This window comes from Elephantulus edwardii, unplaced genomic scaffold (genome assembly GCF_000299155.1).
Source record: "Elephantulus edwardii isolate Elephantulus edwardi_28Jun2011 unplaced genomic scaffold, EleEdw1.0 scaffold00395, whole genome shotgun sequence".
Taxonomy (NCBI): domain Eukaryota; kingdom Metazoa; phylum Chordata; class Mammalia; order Macroscelidea; family Macroscelididae; genus Elephantulus; species Elephantulus edwardii.
The window spans coordinates 47,445-72,006 of NW_006400145.1; positions in this window are offsets into that span (position 1 = coordinate 47,445).

The window sequence follows — 24,562 nt, forward strand, 5'->3', positions numbered from 1 at the left end:
CAGAATGCTCCTTGGAGTCAAGATTCTGAAGCTTCGTCTGACATACTTTGGGCATGTTGCAAGGAGGGACTGGACCTTGGAGAGCGACATCATGTTTGGGAGAGTGGAAGGACGGCGCAAGAGTAGAGACCCTCGATGAGATGGATCGATTCTGTGAGTGGAGTGGTGGGAATGAATGTGTTTGAGACAGAGAGGTTGGCACAGAATAGACCGGCATTTAGGGCTCTTGTACATAGGGTTGCTATGAGTCGCAAATGACTCGATGGCACACAACAACAACAACAACAACGACAACATCGGCCAGCAGTTCAGAGCATTGGAGTGTCTTGTGAACTCCACAAATTTGTGGCTGATACCTGTCCATTTGGTAGTCTGAAGGAAGGTTTCTTATTAACTTTGACCTCTGATCTAACTCCAGACTGCTAGCAGTAGCAAGAGAGTGTGGTGTGGGGGTCGCTGGTGATGAGGATGGTAATTTAGGGACTGGATTAATCCTGACTCTTAACACTCAGTTAAATAACTGTTGGCTTGCTTTAGACTCAAGCCGGACCAGACGCTTATCCAATTGCTTGTAGTGACTCTGCCCAGTAAACCAGTCACAGAGAAGTTAAGAAGCTTAACTTCACTAGGGTCACAGAAGAGATAATGGACAGAGATGCTCTATGAATAGGAGCACACGCTGACTCCAGAACCTTTGCTCTTAATGGCTATGGTATTCCCTTGTAATGCGTAAACTAAAGAGTCACTGTTTCACCATGCAACAAGATACTAAGATATCTTTGGATATTGGACTTACTCAATGGCACTTAACAACAAAAACCTCAACAATAGTATAAGATAGTTGTGACTAGTAAGTGTTGATTAAAAAGTGCCTAACACATGTTGTTATTATGTCCTGTTAAGTCAGAACTGACCCATAGATAACTGTCCAGTGGGTTTTCAGAGGCAATAAATCACATGGCCATACAGAGGTAACTTGTGGTTGCTGCGAAACTGAACACTGTGACACTGATGTGTCAAATGCGATAATGGTTACCCGTGGCGGACAGTGTTTGGTGGAGCTCCCCGATGAGAACAAGCTTGGAAGCAGGAGTGGCATCCACTTCCATAATAGCTTGCCTTCAGCAACCCTATAAACCTGGAGAAAGGATGAAAGTCACACAAGCGTTGAGGAATTTGGTTCATAGGATCGCTATGAATTGCCAACGACTTGATGACACTCAACAACAACAAAGTGATCCCCCCTTTCTAAAATGTTTGTGTTTTCTATGATTTTACTTTATCCCACTTTAAATTATTTCTTCAGAAAAGGATTGTTGTTATGTGCCATGGAGTCGACTACAACTCAGAGATCCAATGAAGAATGGTTTTGAACCTACTGTGAGCGAGGCTCACCATTTCTTACACACCTGATCCTATGATCACAGCCAGTGTGTCCAACCATCTCATCCAGGGGCTTCCTCTCCTGCACTGGGTATGGGTTAATTTTACAATCTGAAAACAAATGACTGCAAGAAAGTTAATAGACTTTAACTTTGAGAAAAGAAAGCAGAATTCAGATTTCAGATTTAATTCAAAATTAAATTAAAAGCCTCTTCTAGTTTCCATTTATTTTTCTAGATACAGGTATATAAAACTAGAAAGGAATACTGAAAAGAGTTTCATTTATTGTATTGTTGAATTTGGCCATGCTAGATAAAAAGTGTTTCTTGAACAGGCTACTGCAGGGCACAGATCGATACAGAACATAATTGTAACGTGTTCACCCTCCTCCCATCTGATGTTGCTATTAAAACATAGCGGCTTCTTTTGGCTTTGGCTTTTACATCAGTGCAGAAACCCTGGAAACTTTTTATGTTTAATTTGACTAAATTACAAAGCAGGTTATCATTTTGAAGAAACTAAATTATCAAAAAGATTCTTACCTATTAGAAATCTCTTATGGTATAGTATGTTAGGTGAAATGGGGGCATAGATCTGAAATTCAATTAAAATGTTAAAAATATGGTCTTGTTTCAGTGATTGGATAATGATAAACTACCTTCTGTATGCTTTTATGTATTTTTTAAAGAGTCCATTTGTAAGTACATTTATAAACTCACTAGATAGTTAACCTTCCAATACAAAAGTAAAGATATTTTTCTAATTCTCAGCTTTTCTCTCAAGTTTTTATTGTTGTTAGGTGCTTTGAGCCCAGTATGACCCATGCTATTGTTGTAGTTATGTGCTGTCAGGTTGACTATGATTCATAGCGACCCTATGTACTACAGCTTTGCACCCTGCTCAATCCCGAGCCAATCTCATTGTCTCTGACACATCTACTCTCATCACCCCAGTTATTGCGTCAGTCCATTTCATTTGGGGTCTTCCTCTCTTGCTCTGTCCCCCAACTCTTCCAAGTATGCTGTTCCTTCCCCAAAGACTGGTCCTTTCTGGCTACATGCCCCAAGTACGTGACACAGAGTCTCTAAATCTTTACCTCCAAGGAGCAGCTTGGTTTCACCCTCTCCAGGAAGTTCTGTTTGTTCTCTTGACAGTCCATGATATGTTCAATACTCTTCTCTCTTCTCCAGCACCACAACTCAAAGGCATCAATTCTTCTTCTATCATCACTAGCCACTGTCCCACTATCTGATGCATTGCAAGTAATTGCGAAGACAATGGCCTGAATGAAGCACACCTTAGTCTCTAGACTTATGTCATGTTCTTTAGCACTGTGGAGAAGTCCCAGAAAGCAGATTTCTCTAATACAATTAATATTTTGATTTCCTGACTGCTGGTACCAAGAATGTTGATTGTGGAGCTGAGCAAGCTGAAATTGTTAACAACCTCACTCTCTTCTCCTTCCATAATGGTGCTGCCAATTGGCCCAGTGGTGAGAATCTTTCTCTTCTTGATGTTAAGCTTCAATCTATATTGAAGATAACAGACCTTGACCTTTTGCTGCAAGTGCTTCAGATCCTCCTCAGTTTGGGCAAGCAAGGTTGTCTTATTTGCATAATGCAGGCTGTTGATGAGTCTTCCTCCAATCCTAATGCCACACTCCTTTGTTCTTCATACAGATTGAAAAGGCATGGAGACTAGATGCATCTCTGTCGCACTCCCTTCCTAATTTTGGACCAACCAACGTTTCCTTGCTTTGTTCTGAGGACTGCCTTATAGTTCAAGAACAGATTTCACATGAGCACAATCAGGTGCTCTGGGATTCCCATTCTTCTCAAGGTTAGCCACAATTTATTGTGATCTATACAGTCAAATGCCTTTGCTTAGTCAATGAAGAACAGATAAACATTCTTCTGGTACTCTTTGCTTTTGGCCAAGATCTATCTGATATTGGTGATGATGTCATATATGTAACATAAGTTATTGATAAAACTTCTTTTGATCCTGATACCTCATTAATCTTCACAGACTCCAGCTTCTGGAATATTTTACTCAGCATAGAGATTGAATAGGTATGGAGAGAAGATAAAACCTGATGAACACCTTTCTTAATTTTAAAGTTAATTTTATTCCATGTTGTTGTGGAGTACTGTAGAGTCAGAACCAAACATAGCTGACCCTCCAGTGGTTTGCAGAGGCAGTTAATTGCACAGGAGGAGATGGCCCATCCTTCTCCCGCAGAGCAGCTGGTGGCCTCGAACCGCATGCTGTTGGGTTTACAATGCAGCTTCTTGCCACTGTTGTTGCTGTTGTTCTGGTCCGTTGAGTCACTTGCGACTCATAGCGACCCTATGTACAACAGCCCTAAACCCTGCTCTACGCTGTGCCAATCTCACTGCCTCTAATACACCCATCCCGATTACCCCAGTCACTGAATCAATCCACCTCATAGAGGGTCTTCCCCTTCTGTGCCGTCCCTCCACCCTCCCAAGCATGATGTCCCTCTCCAAGGACTGGTCCCTCCTTACAGCATGTCCAAAATATGTCAGACGAAGCCCCAGAATCCTTGCCTCCAAGGAGTAGCCTGGTTTCACCCTCTCCAGGGTGAATCTGTTTGTTTTCTTGGCAGTCCATGGTACATTCAATATTCTTCTCCAGCAACACAGCTCAAAGGCATCAATTCTCCTTCTAGCCTTCCTAGTCATTGTCCAATTCTCTGATGCATAACAAGTGATTGCAAAGACCATAGCCTGTATCAGATGCACCTTAATCTCCAGAGTGACACCATTGCTCTTCAGTACCCTGGAGAGGTCCCTAACAGCAGACTTTCCCTTTGCAGTACGTTATTTGATTTCCTGGCTACTAGTGCCAAGAGTGTTGACCGTGGAGCCAAGCAAACTAAAGTTGTTGACAATCTCAATCTCTTCACCATCCATCCTGATGCTGCCAGTTGGTCCAGTGGTGAGAATCTTTGTCTTCTTGACATTGAGCCTCAATCCATACTGAAGGCTGCAGTCCTTGACCCTCTGCAGCAAGCATTTCAGGTCCTCCTCAGTTTCAGCAAGCAGGGTTGTGTCATCTGCATAACACAGATTGTTAATAGATCTTCCTTCCACCAATCCTGACACCACACTTCTCCTCATAGAGCCCAGCCTCTCGGATGATCTCTTCTGTGTACAGGTTGAAAAGGTATGGAGATAGGACACATCCCTGGTGTACATCTTTCCCAATTTTGAACCATGCAGTGTTTCCTTCCTCTGTTCTGACGACTGCCTCTTGGTCCAAGTATAGGTTTCGCATTAGAATGATCAAGTGTTCTTGTCACTAGGCCACCTAAAAAAAAAAGTGTCCCAATTTCAGGGTTTATGTATTCCTTAAGAAAAAGAAACTTTGCTTCTTCTTCTTTTTTTTTTTAATGTAGCTTTTCTCGGAATGTGTTTGAAGTAAAATCATTGTCCTCATGCGTTTTTAACCGAAACATATCCCAGTATTTTTCTAATCTCTATTTTCCTAATCAATCTGGCAATGAGAAATATATGCTTTCCATGTCTTTTGTCCATTTTGTAATTGGGTTGTCTGTCTTTTTCTTGTGGAGGCCCAGGAATATTCTGTAAACCTTCATTATGAGGCTCTTGTCTGAGATGATATAGGAAATGTTGTTCCCAGTCAGTAGGTTTTCTCTTCACCCTGCTGGAAGAAGTTTTTGACACACACAGGAATTTAATCTATAGAAGGTCACATACATCAATTTTATCCTCTTCAGATTGTTGCATTTCTGGTTGTATTTGGCAGGCTCTTTATATTGTAGACTAGGCTATCTAAACTTTATCCCAGTTTGTCACTGATGACCTTTGTAGTTTTGCAGCGTTATTCACCATTGCAAGAACACGGAAACAACTCAAATGTGCAAACAAGATTGAATGGATTGATTCACACAATGAATACTACGCAGCACGCAGGAGCAATGATTTTGTAAATTACTACCTAACCTGGGAGGGACTGGAGAGCATTATGCTGAGTGAACTAACTCAGTCCCACAAGGACAATTTCAACATAAAACCGTTATTGTAGAATGATTATGAGGAACCAAGGGGGCGGGAGGGTGGAAGCATAGGGGTGAAACTGGGCAGGGGACATAGAAGGTGGTTGATCACAATTTAATGGGTCAGGAGGTGAAGGAAATGGGAAAGATCCAGTGTGAGAAACAATGTACTCAAACTTAGTAAATAAACTAGTATAAAATTAAATAAACAACTTAGGACTAAAAACTAATATGTACTTTATGCTGAAGTTTTTCCTGCTTTTGCATGGGACTCCAACAACATTTATGGGTATCAAAGCTCATCCGTATCAGATTCACTGTGTTTCTTTTCAACCATTACTTGGAATTGCCTATTTTAATTTCATCTTTCATAGAATCCATTTAGAATACTCTCTTCCCCCCTCCCCTAACCACACAACATTTTCTTGGGCTCAGTGAAATTGCTGCAATTTTACACAATCTTCACTAACTCTCTAAGCCTGACAGTCATATTGTCAACTCCACCCGCCGCTTAGAGCTGCCGCAAAGCTTTGTCTTTTGCCCATTAAGTAACCAGGCTGGAGCACCCTTGATGAGATTCTTCAGGCCCTCGGTGTGACTGAGGGGAGCTGCTGCTGAGTTGACGGCCACTGGATGATTCGTAGAGATTGAAGAAGGAGTGAATTGGTGATGCCAGGCACTTGGGACTCTCCAAGAGTGATGCTGTCTCTTTAAAATCATCTGCGTCATTACTGCACACTCCACTTGTCACATGATGGTGTGAAAAATAGAAACTACTCTGTCTGGCTTTTTATCTAGTCAGCTCCGCAGTGGATTGGTAGTCTGGTCTCTCTGTCCCCAGCCTCTTTCCTGAAGGATTTCTCTCTCTTTTGCTTTAACACCAGCCAGGTTCTCCACCAAGGATGTTCATTCCCCCAGCAGTCCTGTTTCCTCCTCACTCATGGACCACATAGCTTTGGGTATGTGCTAGCAGAGGCTATTTCTTGAAGGACTTCATACTTAAAAAGGCAGAGGGACAATGAAGGAGAGGTAGACCCTCAACCTGGTGGATTGACACAGTGACTGCAGCAGGGGCTTAAGTGTGTCAGAGATTGTGAGGATGGCACAGGATAGGACAAGGTCCAGATTTGCTGTTCACTGGGTCGCTGTGAGTCATGCTCGACTCAACACCACCTCCAACAACTTTTACCTTGGCCTTGTGAGGTTGATGATGTAATTACCACCCTGTTGCTGCCCCACCCAAATCCATTCCACCCCCCAGGTGCTGTGAATGTTGGCAGCTGACTGATTGTATCTGTCTCTCCTGAGATTTAAGTCAGTGGTTCTCCAAGTGTTATCCCTAGGCTAATAGCATCAGAACCAGATGGGAACTAAGTTTTTTTTTCCCTGTTGTTAATTTCCATTGAGTCAGCCTTCAATTCATGACAACCCATTCCCAGAGGAAGCAAACAGTCCCATCCTATTCCATTCTCATGGCATCAGACTCAACAATTATGATCCGCGCGGGTTTTACTGTCTGAGTTTTGGAAGTAGATAGCCTCATATTTCTTCCTAGTCTTAGTGTGATGGCTCCACGGAGCCCTATTCTGCATCATGTTGTTGTTGTGTACCATCAAGTTGGAACTAACTTATAGCTGACCCTCCAGTGGGTTTTCAGAGGCAGTAAATTGTATGGGAGGTGACTGCTTATCTTTCTCCCACAGAGCAACTAGTGGATACGAACCATGTGCCTTTGGAATGGCAGTGCAACTCCTCACCTCTAGACCACCAGCGCTGCCTGTGTCTAGCATCATAGCAACATGTGAGCCTCCAATTACAGATGGGTAGTAGCTGGGTATGAAATGTGTTGGGCAAGAATCAAACTTAGGTCTCCTGTACGCTACCCTGTTGTTGAATAGAGGCAAGTTGGAATCAACCCATAGTTGACCAAAAGATGGGTTTTTGGAGCCAGTAAATCTCATGGGAGGAAATTGCCCATCTTTCTTCTGTAGAGTAGCTGGTGTATTCGCACCGCAAGCTTTCAGGATTTCAGCACAACAGCTTCTTACCAATTCTTCTCACCAGAGCAGAATCAGACACTTGTGAATTGGCTCCAACCATCTGGGGGTGGCAGGGGTTTGATGCCCTGTAGGAAGCTCTGGTGGCCTAGTGGAAAGAAGCTGAGCTACAATCCTAAAGACACATGGTTCAAGGCCACCAGGTGATCCACTGGAGAAGAATGGGCAATTTCCTCTTGTGCAATTAATTGCCTCTGAAAACCCACCAGAGGGTCAACCATGGGTCAGTTCTGCCTCAAAGGTACATAACAACAGGGTTTGGCATGGGTGAAAGACAGGCAATCTCCTCTCATGTGATTTACAGCTTCTGGAAACCCACTGGAGAGTCAGCTCTTAGTTCCAATCCAACAACAACCACAAAAGGGTAATCATCCAAGACCAGGAAGGCACATAACAACAACAATAACAATGTCAACAGTCCGTGTTGATAATCTTGCCTAGGAGTGAATGACAGCTGGGTTGGAAATTCCTGGGATAATACATCCTGCCCTTCAGGAACTGAATGCAGCCAATTCCTAATTGGTTTAAGGGGTACAAAAAGCTAGACAGGGGACAACATTGTGATGCCGATGCCATTCAGACTTCAGAGTTCCCCTCTTCAGGGATCAGGTTGAGGCTGAACTTGAACAGAGCTCATAAGTTTTAATTTGAAAATGAATTTGATTTTTGTTGTCCTTGAGCATATATGCCAACAATCTCTTCTCATAAAAGTCAGTGACTTTGATGCATTCTTCAAATTGTGTAACCTTTCCCACCCTCCTCTTCCATTAACACCCACTCTGCCCCAAGGTTTCCTGGCTAATCTTTTAGTTAAGGGTGTTGATTTGATCCTCTTAAAGAATACAATTTTCAATACAGACCCTTTTTAAAATGGTCTATTGTTAGGTTCAGGGATCCTGGTGTTGAAGTGGCGAAGTGCTCCCTGTGAGCTAAAAGGTCACCAGTTCAAATGCACCAACTGGTCTGTGAAAAAAGATGTAGCAGATTACTGACATAAACACGTACAGCCTAGGAAACCCTCTGGGTTGTTCTGTTCTGCCATATAATGCTGCTGTGCTTGATCCAGGCCATGGTCTTCTCAATTAGTTGCTAGTCGTCAGAGATCTGGGCAATCACTAACTAAGGATGATAAAGAATCGATGCCTTCAAGTTGTGGTGCTGGAGAAGAGTATTGAACATACCATGGACTGCCAAGAAAACAAATAGGTCTGTCTTGGAGGGAGTGAGACGAAGTTTCTCCTTGGAAGCTAGGATTTTGAAGCTCCATCTCACAAACTTTGGGTATGTGTACAGGAGGGACGGGTCCTTAGAGAAGGACATCATGCTCAGAAGGGTGGAGAGACCCTGATGAAATGGATTGATACAGTAACTGGGTCAATGGGGGTAGATGTGTCAGTCAGTGAAACTGGCTCAAGACAGGGTAGGCTTAAGAGTTGTTGTATGTAGGGTGACTATGGGTCACAGGTGACTCAATGGCACATAACACCGCCACCACCAACAACAACATGAGAACATGAGTCAATCTGTGACAGAGATGAGCAGTCTCCTCTCCTGCAATTTACAGCCTCTTCCTACCTGACAGCACATGACAAAGAGCAACATGGGTCAGAACGGACTCGCGACAATGGACGGGGTCTGGACTTCATTGTTTGATCTAAAGAACCACATCAGGAGATATTTTGAATGTAAGGTTCAAAAGTTCACCTCAGAGAAATAGTTTTGAGGGTTCATCCAGCCTTAACAGCTCCATAAAAACTGGTTTGTATAAGAATTTAAAATTCTATTCTGCCTTTTCCTGCATTTGATCAATATTCAAATATTTGTGTCAATAACTCTATTGAACTTCTTTGCTTTATTCTGAACCCCACTTCTCTTTTAGGGTTTTACCCTGACATAATGCCTACTGATACTGAATCTCTCATGCAGGAATCCTTGCCTCAGACTCTGTTTTATAGTGGGCCTGACTGAGGGAAGTATTTCTGACCCTTCATTGAACTTGTTTCCTCTTGTAAAACTTGCTGTTCCCTTGAGGTTCATGTTGTTGGGCTGTATCATCTCCACTCTGAACCTGCTGCTATTGTAACAGATTTATTATACTAGATGAATGTGGTGATACGTGGTCAGGAAATGACTTATTTCTCTACCAAGGGCCTTTAAACGTTCAATTATGTCTCCCTGGCACCGCTCCCGCCCCTTGGATGGTATCTCAGCTTTCCTTGCTTTTCTTGCTGCAGGTGGGTCGCTGAATGGTCTTGTCATTAGGTACTAAAATGCACAACCCAATCTAACTCATATTTGCATCTCCCATCCAAGTTGTAGCTGCCCCTTCTATCCTGAGGATGCTCTGCTGCAGGCTGGCTTTAAAGAAGGGGTGTTGGGGCCTTCTCCTCCTTTCCCTCTCCCTTCATTCTCTTTGCTGCCTCTGACTTCCTTTGGCAGGAGAAAAGGGATTAGGACAAGCAACAGCTGTCCCAGCCTTGGCACTACTACTGATATTTTGGAGTTGCAAATGACTTTGTTATGTGTGTGGGCATATCCGTACATACACACACACACACACACACACACACACACACACTCAAGAATCTACGTTATGCAGCTGACACAACCCTGCTTGCTGAAACCAAGGATGGCCCTCCATACCATACACGCCCTTAGCAATACCCCAAGACACATTCTGAAAACAAAAATGTACCCTGAAGTTACCAAATGTTAATAAGGAAAAGGGGGTGAGTTGGCTTTGATTGGGGACTACTGGACTAGAGTGGGCAAAGTAAATTCTTACTAGGCTAGTTATACATTACTCGGCTATCCACTCTCTATCTGTGGGGCTTAATTCTACTTGGATCCACAATCTATATTCATGGTAGCAGCAGTCAAGAAATCAAGAGACATGCTGCATGGGGAAAATCTGTTGTCAAGGGCCTTTCCAATTACTAAAGAGCAAAGATGTCAGTTTAAAGACTGAAGTGTACACATTATGGTACATTCACACAATGGAATACTATGCAGCACGCAGGAGCAATAACTTTGTAAACTATTACCTAACTTGGGAGGGACTGGAGAGCACTGTGCTGAGTGAACTCACTCAGTCCCACAAGGATAAATATTGTATAAGACCGTTATTGTAGAATGAGTATAAGGATCCAGGAAGGATGGGAGAAGCTGGAAACAGAGGGATGTGATGTACAGGGGGATGAGGGGATTAATCATTGGGTTGTACAGTTTGATGTGGGGGCAATGGAAATTGAAAGAATTTGCTCGAATTTGTATTAGAATTTTGTAAATAAACTAGTGGTGGTGGTGGAAAATAAAGACTGAAGTGTGCCTGATCCAAGCCATGGCATTTTCAATTACTTTTATGCATCTAAAAGTTGGGCAATGAGTAAGGACGGCAGAAGGAAAATCGATGCCTTTGTATTGTGGTGTTTGTGAGGAGTATTGAATATCCCATGCACTCTGTCTTTAAGGAAGTTCAGCTGTGTGCTCCTTAGAAGCAAGGATGCTGAAACGTCATCTCACTTACTTCAGGTATGTTCTCAAGAGGAGGCAGTCACTGGAGAGAGACATCATGGTGGGAAAAGTGGAGGGTCAGTGAAAGAAAGACCCTCCATGAGGTGGACTGACACAGGGCCCGCCACAGTGGGCCTGAGCAGGACAGAGAAGGTGAGGCTGGCACAGGATAGGGCAAGGTTCAAACTTGTTGTCCATAGGTCTGTAGTTGACTTGATGGTACCCAACAACAAATCACCTGAAGGAGAGTGCCTGTGTTTCTCTTTCCAAATCGCTCATTTGAATCACTGTTGAGATGCACCACCTTTGCGTTTGCAAGGAAACTCCCTATGAACCACTAGAACTCCTTGCTTTCAGGTCAGTATCATAAATACACTCTTGTTAGCTTCTTGTTCTAAGTGCCATAGAGTTGGTTTTTGACCCCAAGAGACAGAACAGGACTGCTCCATTGGGTTTTCAAGGCTAGATGTAGTCTTTACAGGGACAATCACTGGGACTGATGCACTGGGTGCTTTTGAACTGTGAACCTTCTGATTAGCAGCTGGCCACTTACTGAGATGCTACCAGGGCTCAGATGTGCATTCAACTTGTAATTCACATGAATCTGATACACAATGGATGGAAGTACTGCCTCGTCCTGATGATGACAGGTTGTGGAAAGGACTGTTATTATCTTTAGAGTGTTCACTGGCTGCTTTTCGGAAACAGATCACCACACCTAGTCTGAAAATTCTCCTGCATTCAGCTCAACCTCATAGTAATACACATATGCCTCCACTGACAGGTATGTTACCTGAGAATCCCAACTGGGTCTCCTGTATGATGTTGTTGATGTTAGGTGCCATCGAGTCGAGTCTGACTCTATGAACAACAGATCTGAACCCTGTCCTGTCCTGTGCCATCCTCACAATCTCTGACACACTCAAGTCCATTACTGTAATGACTGTCAACAAACCTGGTTGACAATCTTCCTCTTCTTCGCTAACATCAATCTTTCCAAGCATGATGTCCTTCTCCAAGGAATAGCCTTTCCTAACAATGTGCCTAAAGTATGCAAGATAAAGCTTTAACATCCTTGCCTCCAAGGAGCATTCTAGCTGCTCCTTCTTCAAGACGTATCTGTTTGTTCTTTTGGCAATCAAGGGGATAGTCAATATTCTCCAACACCACAGTTCAAAGGCATCAGTTCTTCTGTCATCCTTGTTCACTGTCCAGCTCTCAACAGCACAGCAAGTGATTGAAAAGACCATGACCTGAATCAAGCACACCTTAGTCCTCAAACTAACATCATTGCTCCTCAGCAATTTGGAAAGGTCCCTGACTGCAGACTTTCCCGGTGCAATATGTCTCCTGATCTCTTGACTGCTGGTACCAAGTGTATTGATTATTGATCCAAGTGAGATGAGCCTCCTGTATAGAAGGGATGAATTCTACCACTGAACCATGAAAGAGTGTAGACCAGCTTCATGTTAAGAAAGGCAAGGTCAGGGAAGTAACCCTGATGCACGTGCCTTGGGTACTGTAATGGGAAAAGCATATGTCCAGCTTCTCTCAGCTGAATTCTAACCCCTGCTTGAGTGACTTCAATGCCTTCTAAGGGTTTATGTCTCTCCCATACTCTTTTTCTGGTTGAAAGCTGAGTCTTCTGTTTCTCTGTATTCCTAAATGGAACCTAACACTGAGTTGCTCACAGAAGGTAATCTGGTGAGGACAGAGCAACATTGCTCTCAGACATCCCCCAAAAGGAGCAATTTCCAGCCACACCTCTGCTCAGGATGAAAGCAGTTGAATCAGGGAAAGGAATAATTTTGAAATGGAATCATAGAAAGCTTGTGGCTTTAATTCTTAAGGGAAGTGAAATAACAAGAACTCATGAATGATATGAAAAGGGAATTCCTGTTGGTTCTTGGCATGTCCTTGCATTTGGAATTACCCCAAGGTAAACCTTTAAGTCATTTTCTGTTTGTAGAATTCTGTCACAGCTCATGTTGGCTTCTCCAACTGGGCTTTCTTTTGCTGGTGAAGAAAAAGTTGGTAAGATGTAACTAAAGAAAAGAAACATTTGACCAGAATTGCTACACTGTGCTTTTAATAAAAAGTATTCAATTTTATAAAACAGTGTGAATCAAAATTTAAGGTTCTTGAAGCAGCTTTTCTAGAATCATGAAGCATCATTTGCAGAGTTGTGACTGGTAACACAATGCCTGGCTGGAACTCTATTTTTGTTTAATGTGGAATAATTCTACACACTTCAAGGCCAAATTTGCTTCACTTAGTTTAATTGTCAGTTAGATGAATGGAAAATAGCATGCTACTAATTCCAATTTATTTTGCTTTGATATAGTCACATACATGCAAATGGAAAAAGAAAAAAAAAGAGGTCAGACTACAATCTGACAACTTTTTCTTCTTTATTATTCATATTTTGGTATATAATTGCTACCATTAAGCAAACAGTCAAACTAAATTACAAATAAAATACACAGTTGACATTTCCTCCCCCCCAGAAAAAGAAATTATGAAGTCTCACGTAATTACAGAGAAAAACTACATATTTGTGAGGTTCATTCTTTGTGTTTCTGTGAAGAAATATCCTATATGAGGAAACCTTTGGAAATAGGTTTATGTGTATTAAATCTGTTTTATTCAAAATTATTATTTTATTTTAAAAAATCTGATTGCTCAATTGTGAATTATACCTCTCAAAGACCAATCAACTTCTATTATTCACAATAAGACTGCCTTTCTTCATGCCATCAGGGAATCTAGTAAGGGTTTCTTCTTTTAATACATTACAATCACTATCTTTGTTTCTGAAATGGCCTTCCTTGTTCTCTGATGTCGTACAGGAGCCTGCTACTATAAAATAAACTCAGGTACTTACGAACGTCTTTCCTTTTGAAAAAGAATTCCTTCAGAAGTTGAGGCTGCTCAATTATCTAGGCAGCTTTCCCTCTGCCGGGTCCTTGTAACATAACTGAGCTGTTATTAGAGGCTGTGAAGTCTTCTCCATGTCATGGCAAACTTTTGTACAACAGAATAAACCCCACTTTGATCCTGCAAAGTCTTCCCAATCTCTGCTTGTCCTCAAGACACTGTCATCAAGCGTCCCAGTCACTGTGCCGTCATCTTGATTCAGGACTGAGAATTAGCCACAGTAGACAGTGGCCTGTCTGATGGCAAGCCTGTGAATCTCAATTTCATCATCTGTAAAGTAGACATCATTCTACTAAACCATCACTGACTTTTCAGAAGTGGTGTAAACAAGGCAATTAAAAACAAAGAAGACTCCTTCATATTTTTAAGGTTAACGTGGTAGACAAGTATCAAGTGAGTTTTTGAGGGTCTCCCTCTCTGTGCATGTTTGTTCAATGTCTTGTTTGTCTTTGAAATGGGGACGATAGAACTGTTTTACTTCAGAAGGCCAATTTGAAGAACAGCTAATCACTGTTGGTAAAATGCTTTGACAACTTTAAGTGCTGTCTGTGCAAATGCTAACTAATAAGTCCCTGATGCTCTTAAAAGTGTTTATTAGTGACCGTTTATGTGAAACTGTGATCGTCTAATGAAAGGTATTTTTCCTGTTGCTGTTTTTATGTTTACTATTATTCTGCTTTATACTAATTATCATTTATTGAAAGATCCAATGGGTCTCATTTTGCCAAGGCTTGTGGCCAGTGTTAGTCGGCTAAACTGCTTATTTGGTACTGCCCTTCAAAACCTCCAGGGTGATCTCACATAGGTCTCCCCTTTGATCTTGTTAGCTGTAGTTGAGTTAGCTGAGACTCATGGTGACCTTCGATATAACGGAGCAGAGCATTAGCTTGCCCTGCTCCAGGTTGTTGTTAGGTTTGAGTTCACTGCGATGGCTATTGTGAGTTTTCATTGAGGATTTCTCTCTGGTTCACTGAGCCTCTACCAAACTGGACACCCTTTGCTAAGGATTCATTTCTCTTCTATTCTGTTATGTGCTGTTGAGTTGGAACTAACTTGGAATTGACCCTCCAGCAGGTTTTCAGAGGGTGTAAACTGTGTGGGAGGAGATCGCCCATCTCTCTCCCATGGAGCAGCTAGTGGATTAGAACTGCCTGTTTTTAGGTTGGCAGGGCAACTGCTTACCAGTAAGCTGCCAGAGTCTGAAATACCTATGCTATGCAGTGATTGATTAAGAGTTTTCTAACTCTTCCCTTCCTTTTCTGAACTTTCTCCTCTCCTGCTAATTATAAAAACTTTGAGTTAGTAAAAATATAGTTTTAAATAATTTCGTTTCCCTCTTTTAGTTTTTATTGTGATTTGAATGAAAGTTTTCAAAGCAAACTGGTTGTTCATTCAACCATTGATACACATTTTGCTTTAAGACATTATTTACAACAGGCACAATGCAGCCATGCTCTTCTGCTTCCTTCCTGAGTTTTTCCTGTCCACGATTCTTCTTCTTTTACACTACTCTTGCCTTTTGAGCTCTACCCTAGGCAGAGTCTGCCCTTTTGATGTTATATGATTAATTGTTTTAGGAAGTGGGTGCCTCTAGACTTCACTTTAAAAGTTTACTGCAAAAAAAAAGTTTACTGCAAACAAGAATTTTTTCCACAGAAAAAAGTTATCACTTCCATCATCTATCCTTAAATTCATATAAACATACCTGCTTATTCTCCTGGTTTATCCATTTACTCTCTCTCTTTGGTAACAAAAGGTAATTTATTTGGAATATCCTTATTCCAAAGGGTACTTGTTGAAATTCTATTTTCACTTATTTTTTTAAATTACTTTACTAGTATTTTTACTTCTTAACATTGAATATAATTATTCTAAATAATTATTTTTACTCTCTCAGCAGGGTTTTTAATTTTTGTATGTGATTTCATTTTATATTGATGTGCATACAAGATTCATATACATTGTTTTTCATTCATATACATTGTGTCTCATACATTCCCTCATTCACATTGTGTTTCAAGCAAACATTTGCATACATTGTGTTTTATAAAACCAATCACCACTGATCTATACCTACCATTACCCTGTCTTTTCAGGTCCCCAGTTGATCTTTCCTATTCCTTCACCCCATCTTCATCCACCCACTGAACTCATCTAACCTCGTGACTCCCCACAGTCAGCTTTCTAGAGAGCATTATGCTGAGTGAACTAATTTAGTCTCATGAGGACAAATACTGTATACGACCATTATTGCAAATTAAAAGGACAACTGCATAAAAGTTCAAACAGGGAAAGAGGTAGTGGGAAATGGGGAGGAGGGGGGGAAATAACTAGGATAGTCCAAGTAATTTTGTAGTTTATAATGCATTATATTGATCCAGAGAGTGCATGACAGAAATGGAGATGACTTAAGCAGCAGCAGGTCTCCGTCAAGGATAGTGGGCACTCACAACTTATAGGAGGGTCAGAGAATGAGGTAGGGAAATAACAGCCAAGAACAGTACACAGTCATCTATAGATCTGTCCCGTGTGGGTGCGTGATGCCACCACTTGCATTACTGATACTGCTGACGTGGATGCCAGGTGCTGTCACCATAACTAATGTCACCACTACCTCTGCAAAACAGGTCTTGCTGCTGTCACTGCCAACAGCCATCTCTAGAAGGGAACAGGAATGGTTCTTCTCTTTTCATTTAAGGTCTAAGGAGGATGCATCTGCTGGATGTACCTGGTCATGACTGAGAAACCTAGAGTCAGGGATTTTCAGCTATACATCGGCCTATCCACTGAAAGTTCAGCAGTTCAACTCCACCAGCTGCCCTGGGAGAGAAAGAGGAAGTAATTGTCTCCTATTACAACTGAGTCTCAGAAATCCAGTGGAGAGTCACCATGAGCTGGTATCAAGTGGCTGATAATGGGTTTGGGTTTTGATTATAAGGAAGAGACTTCATCTCAAAACTGAGGTGGCATAAGAAGGGTGATATTCAAACACTAGGAAGAGTTTAGGAGGTCTACATGCAAGGTGGCTGAAAAGAAAGAAAAACGAACACCAGTGGAGGGTCTGTTATAAGTTGGTTCCAACTGGATGGCTTTTGAGTGTGATTGTCATTTTAAGGAGCAATGGTGGCATAATGAATTATGAGTTGCACTGCTAACAAAAAGGTCAGCATTTTGAATACCTCTGCCAAGAAGAATAGATGCCTTCCACTTGTGGTGCTGAAGAAGAGTCTTGAACATACCATGGACTGCCAAGAAGAAAAAAATTTCTGTCTTAGAGAGAATGAAACCAAGTTTCTCCTTAGAGGCAAGAATTTTGAAGCTCCATCTCACATGCTTTAGGCATGTAGCCAGGAAAGACCAGTCCTTGGAGAAGGACATCATGCTCAGAAGGGGAGAGGGACAGCTCAGGAGAGGAAGATTCTAAGTGAAATGGATTTGTACAGTAACTGACGTAATAGAGGTAGGTGTGTCAGAGTCAGTAAGACTGGCTCAGGACAGGGTGGGCTTCAGAGCTGTTGTACAGAGAGGGTCGCTATGAGTTGCAGGCGACTTGATGGTACATAACAACATCTGTGGGAGAAAGATGGTCAATCTTCTCTCATAACAATGGAAACTTTAGGGTCATTATGAGTCAGAATTCAGGGTCACTATGGATTGGAATTGACTCAATGGCATTGTTTTTTAATTGTCACTTTTATTTGGTCTTCTTTTCTTTGTATCAACAAAGAACAGCAATTTATACTCAGCTCAATATAAAAATTATGAGCACACACTGTTTCTCAGGTACTGATCTGGACATTGCTTTGGAGCACAGCAAGGTACGAAATAGAAAACAGTCTTTCCTGGTACCAGCCCATTTGTTGTTGCTATGTACCATTGAGCCACCTGTGACTCATGGCCACCCTGTATTTATTAGCTCTGAAATGTGCTCTATCCTGAGCCAATCTCATCGTCTCTAACAAACCTAATCCCATTTCTCTAGTCACTGAGTCAATTGATGGGTTTTCCTCTCCTGGGCTGTCCCATCACTCTTCCAAGCATGATGTCTTTCTCCAAGGACTGGTCTCTCCTGGCCACATGCCCAAAATATGTGAAACGAAACCTCAAAATCCTCTTCTCCAGGGAGCAGCCTGGTTTCGCTCTCCTAGGACAGAACTGTCTCTATTTAGATTGGGGGCGGGGGGATCAACACATTTGTAAAGAGAAGAGAGGCCTCAGCGCTGTCTTCTCATTGGTGCTCACTGTACTGGCTCACATAATTAAGTGCTTTGTTAAGGAACTTTGAGTACTTGACAGAAAGAATTGGAGCTATTAAAGGTCATTGAGTGAAGCATTAGTTTGAAAATGTTCAGCTTGCCGATCAATACTTCATAAGACTGAAAGGTTCTGACAAAGTTACAATCTATGATGTCTGAGGGTACAGTGGCCTGGGAGGCCTTAATGGACATGCAGAGGGCATGTCGGGATTGCTCTAACCAGGAGGACTGAGCAAGATTCAGGAAAACACTGTGTCAGTGCCCCCCCGCCCCCCGCCCCACGCTTATGATCCATCATGTTCACATGCGGCCTGCGTTCCTGTGGCAAACATGTGTGAAATGAATTTTTAAAGACATAAAAGAAGCTGTTGATCAATGGTCATAAGAGCATTTTTATTTTGCAACCGACACATGCTTATTGGCTTCAAATAAAAAGTCCTCTCTCCTGACAAGTATATTGTAACAGAACCCAGCTATTGATTTAGGAAATATTGATGATTATTAGGGAGCTAAGTCTGCCAGAAGTCCAGGCTGGGTTTAGAAGGGGTCGTGGTACTACGGATATTGTAGCTGATGTAAGATGGATCTTAGCTGAAAGCAGGGAATACCAGAAGAATGTCTATCTGTGTTTCATTGATTATGCAAACACATTTGACTGTGTGGATCATAACAAACTGTGGCTGACTCTGAGAAGAATGAGAATCCCAGAACACTTGATCATGCTAATGCAAAACCTATACTTGGACCAAGAGGAAGTTGTCAGAACAGAGCAGGGAAACACTGTGTGGTTCAAAATTGGGAAAGGCATATGCCAGGGATGTGTCCTATCTCCATACCTTTTCAACCTGTATGCAGAACAGATAATCCGAGAGCCTGGGCTCTATAAGGTGAAGTGTGGCATTAGGTTTGGTGGAAGATCTATTAACAATCTGCTTATGCAGATGACACAACCCTACTTGCTGAAACTGAGGAGGACCTCATGCACTTGTTGCAGAGGGTCAAGGACTGCAGCCTCCAGTATGGATTGAGGCTCAATGTCAAGAAGACAAAGATTCTCACCACTGGACCAATTGGCAGCATCAGGATGGATGGTTAAAAGATTGAGATTGTTAACAACTTTAGTCTACTTGGCTCCACAGTCAACACTCTTGGCACTAGTAGCCAGGAAATGAAAAAACATATTGTGATGTGGAAGTCTGCTGTTAGGGACCTCTCCAAAGTACTCAAGAGCAACAGTGTGTCTTTGGAGACTAAGGTGCGTCTGATACAGGCTATGTTCTTTGCAATCACTTGTTATGCATCAGAGAGTTGGACAATGACTAGGAAGGATAGAAGGAGAATTGATGCCTTTGAGCTGTGGTGCTGGAGAAGAGTATTGAATGTACCATGGACTGCCAAGAAAACAAACAGATTCACCCTGGAGAGGCTGAAACCAGGCTACTCCTTGGAGACAAGGATTCTGAGGCTCCGTCTAACATACTTTGAACATGTTGTAAGGAGGGACTGGTCCTTGGAGAGGGACATCATGCTTGGGAGGGTGGAGGGACGGCGCAGAAGGGGAAAACCCTCTATGAGGTGGATTGATTCAGTGACTGGGGTAATCAGGATGGGCGTGTCAGAGGCAATGCGATTGGCACAGGATAGAGCAGGGTTTAGGGCTGTTGTACATAGGGTCGCTATGAGTCGCAAGCAATTTGACGGCACATAACAAGAACAACAAAGGTTGTAAGAAGCTGTACTGCAATCCAAATGCATGCAGTTCAAATCCACCAGCTGCTCCACCGGAGAAGGATGATCAATTTCCTCCTGTGTGCTTAACTGCCTTTGAAAATCCACTGGAGTGTCACCAATTGCTTGGCTCCAACTATGTATAGGCATACACCACCATCTGTGTGCTAGGTGTTGTTATTGTGGGTACCATAGAGTACATTGCATCCCAATGTCAGAAAACCAAAGATTCTTATCACTAGACCTACAGGCAGTTTCATGATGGAAGGAGAGGAGATTGAGACTGTCAACAGCTTCATCTTCCTTGGATTCACAATTAACACCATTGGGACCAACTGTCAGAAAATAAGGAGACGTATTGCACTGGGGAAATTTGCAGTTAGGAACCTCTCCACATTATTGAGGAGTAACAATGTCAGTGTGAGGACTAAGGTGCATCTGATTCAAGCCACAGTCTTTCCAATTACTTGCTATGCACCTGAGAGCTGGACAATGAATAAGGATTACAGAAAAAGAATTGATGCCTTAGAGCTGTTGTGTTGGAGAAGAGCACTGAACATCCCATGGACGGCCAAGAGAACAAATAAATATGTCTTGTAGAAGATGCAGACAGAGTACTCTTTGGAGGCAAGAAAGATGAGGCTTTACCTCACATACTTTGGACATATTGCTAGGAGGTACTCTTCCTTGGAGAGGGACATGACGCTGGGAAGAGTGGAGTGGAGGTTCTGTGAAGGAGAGGAAGATCCTCAACTGGGTGAATTGACACGGTGATTGCTGCAATGGGCTCTTGCGTGTCAGGAAGTGTGAGGAGGACACAGGATAGAAAAGGGTTCAGATCTTTAGTTCACGGGGTTGCTATGAGTCATGCTCGAGTTGACAACACCTAACAACATAACATTGGTAATAGTTATTGAGTACAGTGAATGCATATACAGGTAGCATATAAGGATTAGATTGCTCATTGGATACAGTAATTTCAGTCTTGTCTAACCTCTTGTACTTTATCTCACTGAATTCTTCCTGCGTTGATTCTGGCTCCTATTTAGTCCCTGAGCCTTTCTGAGTTGATGCAGATTTTTGTCTCATCTCCATATAGAACCTCCTGACTGTAACTAGGAGAAAGCTATAGTTATTAGGTGCTGTTAAGTGGACTACACCTCAGAGCGATCCTATAAACAACAGCTCAGAATCTTACCCTGTGCGGCCCTGCACCATTCTCATTATCTCCATCATACCCAAGCCCATTGCTGCAGTCACTGTGCCAATCTATCGTGTTGAGGGTCTTCCTCTCTTCTTCTGACCCTCTACCTTTCCCAGTATGAAGTCTTTTTTCAAAGACTGGGCCTCCTGACAACATGCACAAAATGTGTGAAACCAATCTTCACCATCCTTGCCTCTAAAGATCATCTTGGCTGGCCTTCCTCCAAGACAGAGTTGTTGGGTCTTTTGCCAACCTATGAAATATTCACTATTCTTTGTCAACATCACATTTTAAAGGCATTAGTTCCTTTTTGGGGGGCTTCCTTATTCACTGTCCAAGAGAGCTACTGTTGTTAGGTGCCACTGAGTCAGAACCAACTGCTGCTGTTTAGATGAGGTCTCAAAAGGTCACACCTTGCCCACCACTTTGAAGATACTCTGTTGAGATGAGGATAGTCACAATGTGGATGACGGATTTCGTTAACTTGTGAAGATGTTAAAGCATGGGTTCAGAGTCCTAGCAGTCCCATGTGACAGAGTGGGATGGACTGGTCATCTTCCACGTACTGTTATGGTAGGAGCCCTGGTAGCATAGTGGCTAAAGGCTTGGCTACTGACCAACAGGTAGACAGTTTGAACCCATCCGTTTCTTATAGTTGAAAGATGTGGCAATTTGCTACCGTAAAGATCACAGCCTTGGAAACTCTCTGGGGCAACCAGAGAGTTGCCTACAGGGTCCCAGTGAGTTGGCATCAACTTCATGGCTGTGTGTTGAATATGTACAGGTGAGGATTGCCAGGCCTTTCTCTCATGGAGCCTCTAACTGGATTCAAACAGCTCTGTTAACGGGCTGTGTGCTTAGAGGACCGTATATGTTACACAGCATTTAGTACCTTCTCAGCTTTACCATGCCTCCAAATCACAGGAAGCTTGTGAGGCCGTAGAGTGTGAATCAGGCAGTAGGACCTTAAGTTCTGCCTGTAACAAGCGTACATGTGATGTCACTGCTGCTGGCTGGGGCGCCACCCTCGACAGGAGCAGCTTCTTACCATTAAGCCAGCATCTGACAAGTTGGTTCTGACAAATAATAATGATCTTATTACAACAGAACAAAACAAAACAATGCTGGGCTGTGTGATCTGCTCACACTGTTGCTATGTTCGAATTCACTGTTACAGCCACTGCGTTGGATCATCTCACTGAGGGTCTTCCTTTATTTTACGCTGACCCTCTAATTCCCCAAGCATGATGTCTTCTCCAGGGACTGGCCTTTCCTGACAACATGCCCAAAGAATATCAGGGAAAAGTTTCCTTACACTTCCTTCAGCAGAGAACTCTGGCTACACATCTTTCAACACAGATTTGTTTCTTCTTAATGCTGCTGGTGGTATATTCAGTATTCTTTACTCACATCACAATTTAAAGACTTCAATTCTTCTTTGGTCTTCCTTATTCATTGTCAAGCTTTTGCATGTGTATGTTCTTGATGTTGTGCCCTGTGGAGTTGACTATGACACATAGGAAGCCTATGAACAATGACTCTGAACCTGCCCTATCATGTGCCATTCTCACCATCTCCAATACACCTGAGTCCATTGTTACAGTCACTGTGTCAATTCATCTCGTTGAGAGTCTCCTTCCTTACACTGGCCCTCCACCTTTTCCAGGATGATGTCCTTCTCCAAGGACTGGCTTCCCCTTAAAATGTGCCCAAAGCATGCGAGAGCTCAGAATTTCAGCATCCTTGCCTCCAAGGTTTCACTTTCGTCAGGACGGACATATTTGTTCTCTTAGTAGTCCATGTTAGTGTTTTTTCAATATTCTACTACAGCATCAGAGCTTGAGGCTTCAGTTCTTCTTCTATCATCTTTAGTCATTAACCAACTTTTAGATGCATAGCAAATAATTGAAAAGATCATGGCTTTGGGTAGGTGCATCTTAGTCTTTAAACCGACATCCTTGCACTTTAATTCTCTGGAGAGGTCCTTGATAGCTGATTTTTCTAGTGAAATTAGTCTTTTAATTTCTGCTAGTACCAAGGGATGACAGAAAGAAAATTGATGTTTTTGAGCTGTAGTGCTGGAGAAGAGTGTTGAATATACCATGGACTGCCAGGAAGAAAAAACAGTTCCTAGAGAGGGTGAAACCAGGCTGCTCCATGGGGGTAAGGATTCTGAGGCTTAGTCTGACATACTTTGGACATGTTGCAAGGAGGGACCAGTCCTTGGAAAGGAACATCATGCTTGGAAGGGTGGAGGGATGAGATGGATCGATACAATCACTGGGGTAAGGAGGGTAGATTTGATAGTGACAGTAAAGTTGTCGCATGACAGAACAGGTTTCAGGGTTGTTGAATACAGGGTCGCTATGAATTATAAGCAACTTGAGTGCACATAACATCAACAACAACAATACCAAGGGTGTTAATTGGGGATCCAAACAAGAGGAAAACAATGACAATTTGAATTCTTTCTCCATCTATCACAATGTTGCCTACTGACCAGTTGTTGTTGTTATGTGCCATAGAGTAAACTGTGACTCATAGTGACCCTATGTACAACCTCCCTAAACCCTGCTCTATTCCACACCAATCTCACCGTCTCTGCCACACCTACTCTCATTACCCCGTCACTGAATCAATCCATCTCATTGAGGGCCCTCTCTTGCACTGTCCCTCCACCCTCCCAAGCATGATGTCTCTCTCCAAGAACTGGTCCCTCCTTGGAACATGTCCAAAGTATGTCAGATGAAGCTTCAGAATCCAAGGAGTAGCCTGGTTTCACCCTTTCCAGGATGAACTTGTTTGTTCTAGCAGTCCATGGTATATTCAATACTCTTCTCAGCACTGCTGCTCAAAGGCATCAATTCTCCTTCCATCATCCTTAGTCACTCTCTAGCTTTCTGATGCATAGCAAGCAATTGCAAACCATGGCCTGTATCACGCACACCTTAGTCTCTAGACTGACATCGTTGCTCTTTAGTACTTTGAAGAGGTCTCTGACAGCAGATTTTCCCAATGCAATCTGTCTTTTAATTTCGTGGTTGCTGCCACCAAGAGTGTTGATTGTTGTTCTAACACAAATGGAAGCTGTTAACAATCTCAATCTCAGTTTCTTCACTGTCTATCATGATACTGCCAAACGCCCCAGTGGTGAGAATATTTGTTTTCTGATCCAGTAGTGAGGATTTTTTATTTCTTAATGTTGAGATAGGTCCAGCAGCCAGGAAATAAAAAAAAAACCTATTGTGATGGGAAAGTCTGTGGTTAGGGACCTCTCTAAAGTACTCAAGAGCAATGGTGTCTCTCTGGAGACTAAGGTCCGCCTGATACAGGTCATGATTTTTGCAATCACTTGTTATGCATCAGAGGGTTGGACAATGACTAGGGAGGATAGAAGGAGAATTGACGCCTTTGAGCTGTGGTGCTGGAGAAGAGTATTGAA